This window comes from Calonectris borealis, unplaced genomic scaffold (assembly GCF_964195595.1).
Source record: "Calonectris borealis unplaced genomic scaffold, bCalBor7.hap1.2 HAP1_SCAFFOLD_45, whole genome shotgun sequence".
NCBI classification, from domain to species: domain Eukaryota; kingdom Metazoa; phylum Chordata; class Aves; order Procellariiformes; family Procellariidae; genus Calonectris; species Calonectris borealis.
The window spans coordinates 684263-694283 of NW_027441457.1; positions in this window are offsets into that span (position 1 = coordinate 684263).

The following is a 10021-nucleotide window of genomic DNA, read 5'->3' on the forward strand; positions in this document are numbered from 1 at the left end:
TCCTTGAAGGGATACCTTTCCTTCACACCTGACAGCAGTCGCCTCCAGAGGCTGAGGACTTGTGCCCCTTGTCCAATTGCTTTGTCAATGCCCCCTTCCCTAGAAAGGGATCCCAGCTGCTTGGCTTCCCTACCCTCTAATTCCAGGCTACTGGCCCCGTTATCCCAGCATCGGAGCAGCCAGGTGACAATGTGCTCGCCTGGACAACGGCTGAAGTCTTTTTGCATATCTCGCAGCTCACCCAGAGATAGGGATCGGGTGGTCACCATCTCATTTATGGGTTCTGCCTCCTCCTCATCCTGTTCTCGTGATGGCCCTGGTTCATCTTCATCCCTTACTAAATGAGCTGATTTCTTGTGCTTTTTTTTTTTTGTATAGGGGCGACTGATACCGGTGTGGGTTGGTCTCTGTCGCAGGGGGCAGAGTAGCTGCCGTGCCTGCCGTGGTGCATGGAGTAGCCACAGGGCCTGTTGCTTTGTCATCAGCTGCAGAGACGTTTCCTTCCCCTTGGGGGTTCTGAGTGGTGTTAAATAGGGCTCGGGAGGCGTGGGCCAGGCCCCAGCACATTGCAGTGATTTGCGTCTCCCTAGAATGGCCAGGGTGACAGCATACTTCTTCCAAATATTCTACTAATTTTTCAGGGTTCTGCACTTGTTCAGGGGTAAAGTTCCAGAACACTGGGGGTGCCCATCGCCCTAGGCATTTGCCCATGCTATCCCACTCGCCCTGCCACTCATAACTATCCAGCCTTGGGGCAGATCTCTGGATGACATTCTTAAATTGCTTACTAACCTTGGATAAAACCGCAACAATATTCCCAAGGATGAGAGAAGGCTGTAGAGATTTGGGTTGCAGAGGTTTGAAGTAGTCCTTTCAAAATCTGAGCAGGGTGAGCTTTGGAGCCAAGGAAAAATAGAGCAGCTCTCAAGGGTGTTTTTGGATTAGCGCTACTATCACTAACAAAAGTAACAGGGCAGTGCTGTAAGGGAGTTCCTTCTTATTCTCGATGGTGAGGATGAAGTCAAGCTCTTCAATTTCATTCCCAACAGTCCTTCTTACTTGTCAAAAAAGCTACTGCGTCTCAGCAGTTAGCCTCCTGAGGAAGTTCTTAGAAGAGTGCTTTTTCTTTCACTGCTAACTCCTCTATCATTTAAAGATTACGCTTCTTAGTCAGAAGTGCTCTGAAATTCTCTCTACTAAATATCTTTTTGCCTTACTTCTGGGGTGAGAGTGAGGTGGAATAAGGGTGGTGTTTCTTTTTCAGCCAAAGGCGGCCGAAGGACAGATCCCAGGTTAGTGCAAAGACATAAAGGAAGCCAGAATTTTTATGTGGTATGCACTGACACACCACCATTACCTGCACTTCCAGTTCCCAAAGTCCTACCTGTGCAGTAGAGAGCCTGGAGTTGTGAGCTCCCTTCATCTGCCCTGCGTGTCAGCATGTGAAATGGAACTAACCTAGTCACAAAGTTGGGTTTGGTTCTCTCCACAGCCTGAAGCACCACATGGGTCAGGAGACAAGCCAGGATACCTAACGAGGACTCACACTTCTCTGCACTTAAAGCTTAGGGGTTCTGGGGAATCTCAGGTGGCATGGCATACCGATTCCTGGTTTGAAGGAGCTGGTCAGGTGCCTCGTCTCCATTTCTGTGATGGTGGCTTTGATGCCTGGCTGATGGGCAGACTCTGTACATGGTTGCTGACACCTATTGAGAAACCTGCTCTGAAAGGATTAACAAGGTAGATTGTTCTTTTTGGAAGGGTATTAGGATAGTAAAAAAGAAGAACGTGGGTTGGGACAAATGAAAAGGGATGCCAAAGACGTGGTCAGGGCTGTTTGGGGGTACTTGTAAGGCAGCCCTGCACCTGATGTGAATTATTTCTGGGGTCAGGGAGAACCTGGGAGCTTTCTCTAATTTGAAACCATGAAGGGGAAGGAAGGACAGCATCATTCAGGCTGGAAGGGACCTCAGGAGGTGTCTCCACCAACCTCCTGCTCAAAGCAGGGTCAGACCAGATTACTCAGACCTTTATCCAAACACACCTTGATCACATTCTAGCACAGAGCTGGTGCACGCTCCCTGGGAAACAGCTTCCAGAGTTTGACTTTCCCCATGATTGAGAAGTTTCTGCCTTTATCTAGCGTCCTTCCAAGCCCAACCACCCAGCTGGTGTTTCACCCATCTGCTTATACACCCATGCACACCATAATATCCTCTCCTGGCCACAAGAATATTGTGGGCGATGTTGCTGAATGCCTTGCTGACTTGCAGGGAAAAGACCACCACCGCTCTCCCAAAGTCCAGCAATCCTGTCCTTTCATCACAGAAAGCAAAGAGGCCGGCCAGGCACAATCTACCTGGGTGTCCTGGTTCCAGCTGGGACAGGGTTAACTTTCTTCCCAGCAGCTTAGGGGATGTGCTGTGTTTTGGGTTCGGTGTGAAAGGAGCGTTGATGGCCCATTGATGCTTTGGCTGTTGCTGGGTGATGCTTGCACCAGGAGGGGGGAGGACAGCCAGGGTGGTGGACCCAGGTGGCCAATGGGATATTCTATACCATGTGACATCATGTTCAGTATAAAAACCAGGTGTGTGGGGGGCTCACCCCCTGTTCGTGACATGCGGTCGGCGGTCGGTGAGCAGTTGTGTTGTACATTGCCTGCTTTGTGTATTCTGTTATTGTTGTTGTTCTCTTTGTTATTATTACTGTTCTACTTAGTTTTATTTCAATTATTAAACTGTTTTTATCTCAACCCGGGAGCTTTCCTACTTGTGCCCTCCCGATTCTCTCCCCCATCCCACCGGGGGGGGGGGTGATCGAGCGGCTGCGTGCCGTTTATTTTTGCTGGCTGGGGTTAAATCACGACACATGCAAAGCTGGTGGGCCTTTTGTCCATAATCATGTTAAAATGCATCAATAATCCTTTAAATGTTTGTGTGATTTCCCTAAGGATGTCAGTATTTTAGAAAAATAAATACAAATTTCAAAAGGGTTAATCTGCCTGAATATAAACACCTGCAACATAGCAGTCTGCATCTGTGGGTGCCCTTCTGGGCAGTGCCCATTAGATGGGTGTTTGCACTCTAAGGCATGATACCCCATGCCCAAGTACATATCTAAGTGGTTCAGATGAAGGGCGGTCTTGCACAAGTCACCCTTTTCTCCCCAGGTGGCATGGACGCTGCTGGTTTGCCTCTCCAGAGAGTGGCAGAGGCTGGATCCCCTTCTCAGGACAGACTCCTTGCCAGAAAGACACAGCCGTGGTGGGAACTCAGCAGGTTTTTATGGCATTTCACGCAGCATCCATTTTGATCCATTTGGTGCTTTTCTGTGACTGCTCTTTCTGCACAGACGATCACAAACAGAAAACGCTTTCATAAGAGATGGTCAAAAAGGCCCTTTATGGACAAGAAAGCTCACCATGAGCTCTGGAGCGAGCGAGGAAGTTTATAATGAGCACCAGGAGGAACCAAGAAGCTCAAGGCCTCTTCTGAAGAGCGAGAGGCCCTGAGCAGCAGTGATTGGCCACGGGTAGGTCTGGGAGAGAGGGTCAGGGATGTCAGGGAGAAGCAAGGGGGTGGCTGATGGCTTTAGCAAATCCTTACAACCATGCCTGAGCCCAGCAATGGACAGCAGTTGATGCCTGCAGGTGGAGGAGGAAGAAGAGGAGGATTGTCCTGGGAATATGGCAGGAAGAAAGGCCCTTCTTGTACAAACAGGGATGATAGAGACATTTCCATCCTGTGCGCATGGCTCAGCCTGGCAGAAGGGGAATGCCCACTGCTGGGGGGAATGTGCTCAGTTCTGCCCAATGAGCTGACCTTGATCTCTTTTCTTCCTTCACTCCCCACGCTTGGATGGGCCTCAGGCAAACATCCATGAGCCTGGAGAATGCACAGACCTCCTGGGCTGATGTCCCATCACTGCAGGGGCAGAGGAAGGGTTTCTGAGACACATGGGCATGCAGGAAGAGAGCCGTGGGTGGGTGGCAGCATGTACATAAAGGAGGAAGAAGATGTGAAATAGCAGGGAGTGGGAGGGTGTCATGCGGAAGTGAAATAGGTTGAGTTTTGATTGTGAGGCAGCAGAAGAAGGAGGAGGTGCAGTTCAGTGTTGGGATATGGATTTAAATAGAGGATTCAAGTGAGTCTGTGGGCTGGGACATCTTGGGTGATTGAGGAGCATTAGCAGGGCTTTGGAAGAAGCTGCACAGTTTGTGGGGAACTCACAGCCATTAGCAGAACCCAGAAAACCACAGCTTTGTGTTTGAAGAACGAGTCAATGAGGACAAAATGTCATCAGTAAAGCTTGGGACATGATGGGGTGAGAGGGAGGTGGGGAAGCAGGGCTGGTGGTTAAAATGTGCAGAGAAAGAGGCACAGGCACAGAACAGTGTAGGACAGCCTGTGGTGGGGATGGCCCCTTTGTGGGGGCTGGGACCCCCCAACAGAACTGAAATCTTTGTCCTTTCAACTATGGCTGCTGTCTCTTCCACCGTAGCCCCTGAGAGGACACCAGTTCCTCACAGCCCCAGCACTTTCTTGCCTCCTCACTCACCCTCCACAGAGTCTGGGAGGAGTCCTACTGCAGCCCTGCACTCGGCATCGCACCCCCACATCTCCCTGCTCCCTGGAAGAACCCTGAGCATCGCAGGAGGGAACGGATCCCCATTCCTAGGGGATGGGGGTCAGCGCTTGAACATCTGCTTGATGAAACACATCAAGGCCTTTCACAGTTGCCTGCACATCTGATCTTCAACCTGTAAGCAGTGCCTCTGCGTTCCTGCTTCACCGGCCCCCAGAGACAGTCGCCTTGTCATCTCATTCCCTCCATGATCTCTTCAGTGATGGCCCTCAGGGGGACTAAATAACACCTGCAGAAACTTGGAGACGTGCTGCTGACTTTTCCTTCTCCAGAGGCCAGTTCAATCTTCTGTCAGTATCTGCAGTTCAGGAACTTGGCACCAGAGGGCTCATTAACATGCAAAATGCCCTAACCAGCCAAGTCTCTGGGCATAACTTTCCTTCATTCCTCTGTTCTTATGTGGTTAATGTGAGAGGTTTCAGGAGTGTAGTCGAAGTGAAAAGTTTTCAATACTAAATATCAGTAAGAAACCATTTCTTCTTTTTCCCCTTCTTCTTTTTCTGCTTACACATTCAGTGATACCAGAAAACTCCAACTGATATTGATCCTCAGCATCTCCTAACGGAGGCTGAAGATGTAGGGAAGTCAAGACCCTGTATGTCAGACTGGCAGTCTTTGTCCCTACCTCTAACCCCACCATTTCTCCCATCTCCCCTGGGACTTACAGCACCTTTGTTCAAACCTGAGCTTTCTCCACTACAGTCAGTAGCTGCGTGTTTCAGCCCATTGGCACCAACTCCCACCCGCTTTGCTTGGAGAACGAGCTGCACGCAGACACAGAAGGATGTTTCTTAATTCCAGCAAACAAAACCAAATGAAGGCATGGTTCAATAAAAAATAAACCACACTCCTCTGCTGTATATTAAGTCCACCTTACCTCCTCTGAAGTCCACTTGGATGGACTTAGACCAACAGAAAACACATTTTTGTGTCAAGCACAGATCCCAAGAACCCCCAAAGCTCTCCCTGCCCCAGACTCTCTTTGTCCATACTCACTCAGAGCGAGTCACACGCTGAAGTCATGAGCTCCCTTAATGCACAGAAGGAAGCAAAGAGGCAAAGTGAATGGAATGCTCTCTTTTGAATAGCCAAATCTGCACTAGTCCCACCATATCGGGGTTACAAGAACGTCTACAAGTAGGCTCTGCAGCACCTATACCCACGCATTTCTTACTGTCCTCCAGTGCTGGACACCTTGGGGGCAATTGTCCAGGCTTCCTTTCCTACTCAAGGGAGAGAAATGAGTTGTCTCGACTGAGATGCTTTGGCCTACCCTGCCTGTCCACCAGCTCCTGCTCCAGAAAGGCTCCTGTCAGCCCTGGGTAACATTTCTCAGTACCATGTGGGGTCTTCAGCTACCCCTGGGAATCTTGTTGGCCACCTCGGTGTGGGCAACGGCATCAATCCCTGAAGGAAGATGTTAGGCAGAAGTTGAAACATATGCAGAAACGACCTCGGTGTAATAAGTGTGTAAGAAGGCTTCATCTTGACAGCTTTGACAATGGTCTGTAAATTCTCATTATTTTTTCACAGGCCATGGACGTGGACCAGCAAGGCTGATGACACTTTCTCTCCCTCAATGTAAATACAGATTTCTACATCCGGTCCCTTTTGACTGGTAACGTTTGAGTTTGCTCAAGTAGCTACTGATTTGATTCCTGTCCACTGATGGCTGTTTTCCTCTAGAGTCCTGCCTTGAGGCACAAAGGCCTGGGAGACCTTGCTGGTGATAAGAGCACATCAAATATCTCAGATCTATCCATGCCTACTCTTACTAAATTTAGGAGTGATCCCATATTATCTTTGCTTCTTCTTGAACTGTCCCTGAAATAGTAACAGCTCATTATGGTACCCTTGAATTTATTTTCAGGTATCAACTGAGTTTTGATAGAGACCATTTCTGTGCTTGGAGGATGTTGTCCTTGAAGACGAGCTGTACTGAGCTCTGCTGCCCTTCAATGCTGCTGACCACGAGACCCCACCAGAACTCCGCAGAACAGGCCAAAGTCTGCTCCTCTGATGTCCGGCATCTACAGCCTTCAATTGTCCTTCCTCACTTCCCTCAGGAGCTGAGACCCCACTGTTTCAGTGTCAGGACAACCAAGGCTTACACTGACCTTCAGTTCACTGGCCAGCTCTCACCTGCTTGCAAGTATCAGATCCAGGTTTGCATTACATTTGCTGGCCCATCTGGCTCCAGCTCGTCCTGGCTGTGCCCCTGGTTGAGGGCATCAGTGCACATTTGGGCTGTAGCACTTCAGGTGTAGCCCCAGGCCAAGCTCTGACTTGTCTTAGGCAAACCTGGGACCAAGTGTCCAAGCCCCGTGTGTGCAAAGGCTTTGCTTCACAGCAGAGACATGCCAGAGTGGGCAGCAGGTGGAAACATAAAGCTGAAACTGGATGCCAAGAGAGTGAGCAAACCCTGCTGACCCCAAGGGCAGAGAGGAGCAGGGCTGGGAAGGGCAGCCCTGGCAAGACATGGGTTTGCTGTCGGTGGGGTCTCTGCTGTCCCCGAGGGTCTTTGGTGGAGGTGAAGCTGATCTCCAGGAATGACAAGGTGCTACTGACAGGCCACTGTGACAACTGTTGGTCTCTTCCTTGACTGTGTTCTCTAGGGGGTGAGTGAAGGTTGGTGGACAGAAAAACCAGAAGTCTGAAGGTGTAGGCACATGCGTGGTGACCCTGGTGTGATGGGCTTCCTATTCATGGAGTGCCCTACCTCTACTGGAGAGAGAAGGGACGGACCTTGCCACGCTGCAGAGGTGGCAATCAGTTTCTGGCACAAAGGCACTGGATCTGTCGCAATGCTGTCTGGGGTGTCTGTCACACCCTCGCTCTGCATGGGGATGGCTTTCCTGTGTAGGACCATCGCTGTCCCTGCCAACTGCATGTCGCTGTGTGTGAGAGCCTTGGCACCTCACCTACCATTACAGGCCTGTAACTGGCCTTAAATGGAATAACTGCCCTGAAGTTGATTGGGCAATGCGAGAATGTTCAGGATACCACCGCCATTAGAGTCAATGGAGATCTAGTCAACCTGGCGGATGGAAAAGACAGAGAGGAACTTAGCTCTCCCTGTGGTACATGACTCCATCAGATGAATCCCTGCGTAGGCTGCCCAGAACATAAAGAAGAGAGACAGATTCCATCATCCTGAATGTGGGCATCTGATGCCATTTCCACTGGCCAAAGAGATTCACCTCCAGCCTCCAAGAAGATGCCCCCAGATGCTGCCCTGTCTCTCAGCATTGCTCCACTAGAGCTTGCAGCTAGCTCCATGTATCTTGGACCACCTCTGGCACTCCAGATGTCACCAGGTCTTTGCATGTGACCACGTCAGCCCTGGCCTCCATCTCCATTAATTAGCATGGGAGCTGAGAGAAGGAGCTGACATGCAGGTGTCTGCTGTGTGCACACCTGAGCTGAGGCCAGAGGAATCCCACCTCCTGTGGGCTTGTGCTGTGCGTGGGGGGCAGCTGAGCCCACTTCTAGCCCCAGGGCCACAAGCATGGAATGGGGGCTGAATCCCTTCCCTGGGCAGTGCTAAATGAGATCCTTCCCTGTCCCTGTCCGGGTGTCCTGTCTACAGGTGGGACAATGAAAAGGTGATTCTTGGAGCTGACTCTTCTTCAGATGGGAGAAATGCCCGTGCTGGAAAGAAGTGTCTCTCCGCAGCTGAGAGAGGGACCATCAGTGATGGCTTCAGGCTGTTCCCAGCAGGTTCCCTGGAGGCCCAGGGACACTTGGAGGGAGCCCCGAGGGGGCAGAGCAAGTAGTGCCTTGGGCTGGTCCTCTGCTGCTGAGCTGGGCTGGGCTCCTGGGATGGAGGGAGCTCATGGCAAGTGGGCAGCGCTGCAGAGAGACAGCTCTGCCCAGAAGCAGCTCCTTTGCAAAGCGCAGCAGGGCTGAGGGCACTGCCTGCAGGCACCGAGGGGAGAAGAGCGATGCAGAGAGAGGTTAGAGGCAGTCAGGGCTCAGTCTGGACTGGGAGGATGCTGAGAATTAATGGGAGGAGAAACCTTCACAGCCCTTGACATGGTAAGTCTCCGGGTGCAGGGCAAAGAAGCTGCAGTGCCTGGAGAGATCTCCAAAAGCTGGCACATGCCACAGCCTGTGGGACATTTCAGGAGGTCTCTCCCACCTTCTCTGTGTGGAGGAGGAGGACATGGTGCAGAGCAGGGCTTCCCTGCTGCACCGTCAGAGGGACAGGGCATGAGGGCTGCCTTCTGCTGGGGGGGACTGCAGGGCTGTGCAGTCAGGGGTGCCCAGGGCTGTCCTTCTCAGCAGGGTCCCTGCACCCCAGGGGCTGTGTGCTGGGGCAGGGACTCTGCCGCCTGCCAGGGTCAGCACTCAGCCTGCCCGGGGAGCTCCCCACATCCAAGCTCTGCACATCCAAGCATGGATGTGCTCCCCACATCCAAGCACTCAGCCTGCCCGGGGAGCTCTTCCTGACATCCAAGAACACTCCCCAGGGGAGATGGGGGGAGCTGTCAAAACCCCCAAGCCTCTCACAGTGCCTTCTGCCACCTCAGTTCCTCAGCACGGGGAGTGCAGATGCTGACAGGCCCTTCTGCGTTAGGAGCGGTTCCATCTGACACAGTCAAACGCCAGCACTGGCCCCTGCCCCCACCCTTCCCAGGAACCCACTGCTGCAGAGCAGAGCTGACTCCTCGGCAGCCAGCGGGCAGAGGCCCTGCTCCTCACGCCACATTCAGCCAGCACCCACCAGAGCTCCAGCCCCGGAGCTGAGGAAGGATTCCTGGAAAATGCAAAGGGGGGGTGTGCAGCAGGGGCAGGGGCTGTGGGAAATGGCTTTGATTTTGCTCAGAGAAGTCTACCCTAACTTCTTGTGTTTTCCTCCTCCCACAGGTCCCCATGCCCAGAGGGACCAAATGTCCAACGGCAGCTCCATCACCCAGTTCCTCCTCCTGGAGTTCGCAGACACGCGGGAGCTGCAACTCTTGCACTTCTGGCTCTTCCTGGGCACCTACCTGGCTGCCCTCCTGGGCAACGGCCTCATCATCACCGCCATAGCCTGCGACCACCGCCTGCACACCCCCATGTACTTCTTCCTCCTCAACCTCTCCCTCCTCGACCTGGGCTCCATCTCCACCACTGTTCCCAAAGCCATGGCCAATTCCCTCTGGGACACCAGGGACATCTCCTACGCAGGATGTGCTGCACAGCTCTTTCTGTTTGTCTTTTTTATCTCAGCAGAATTGCATCTTCTCACTGTCATGGCCTACGACCGCTACGTTGCCATCTGCAAACCCCTGCACTACGGGACCCTCCTGGGCAGCAGAGCTTGTGTCCACGTGGCAGCAGCTGTCTGGGCATTGGGTTTCTCAATGCCCTCCTGCACACGGCCAATACATTG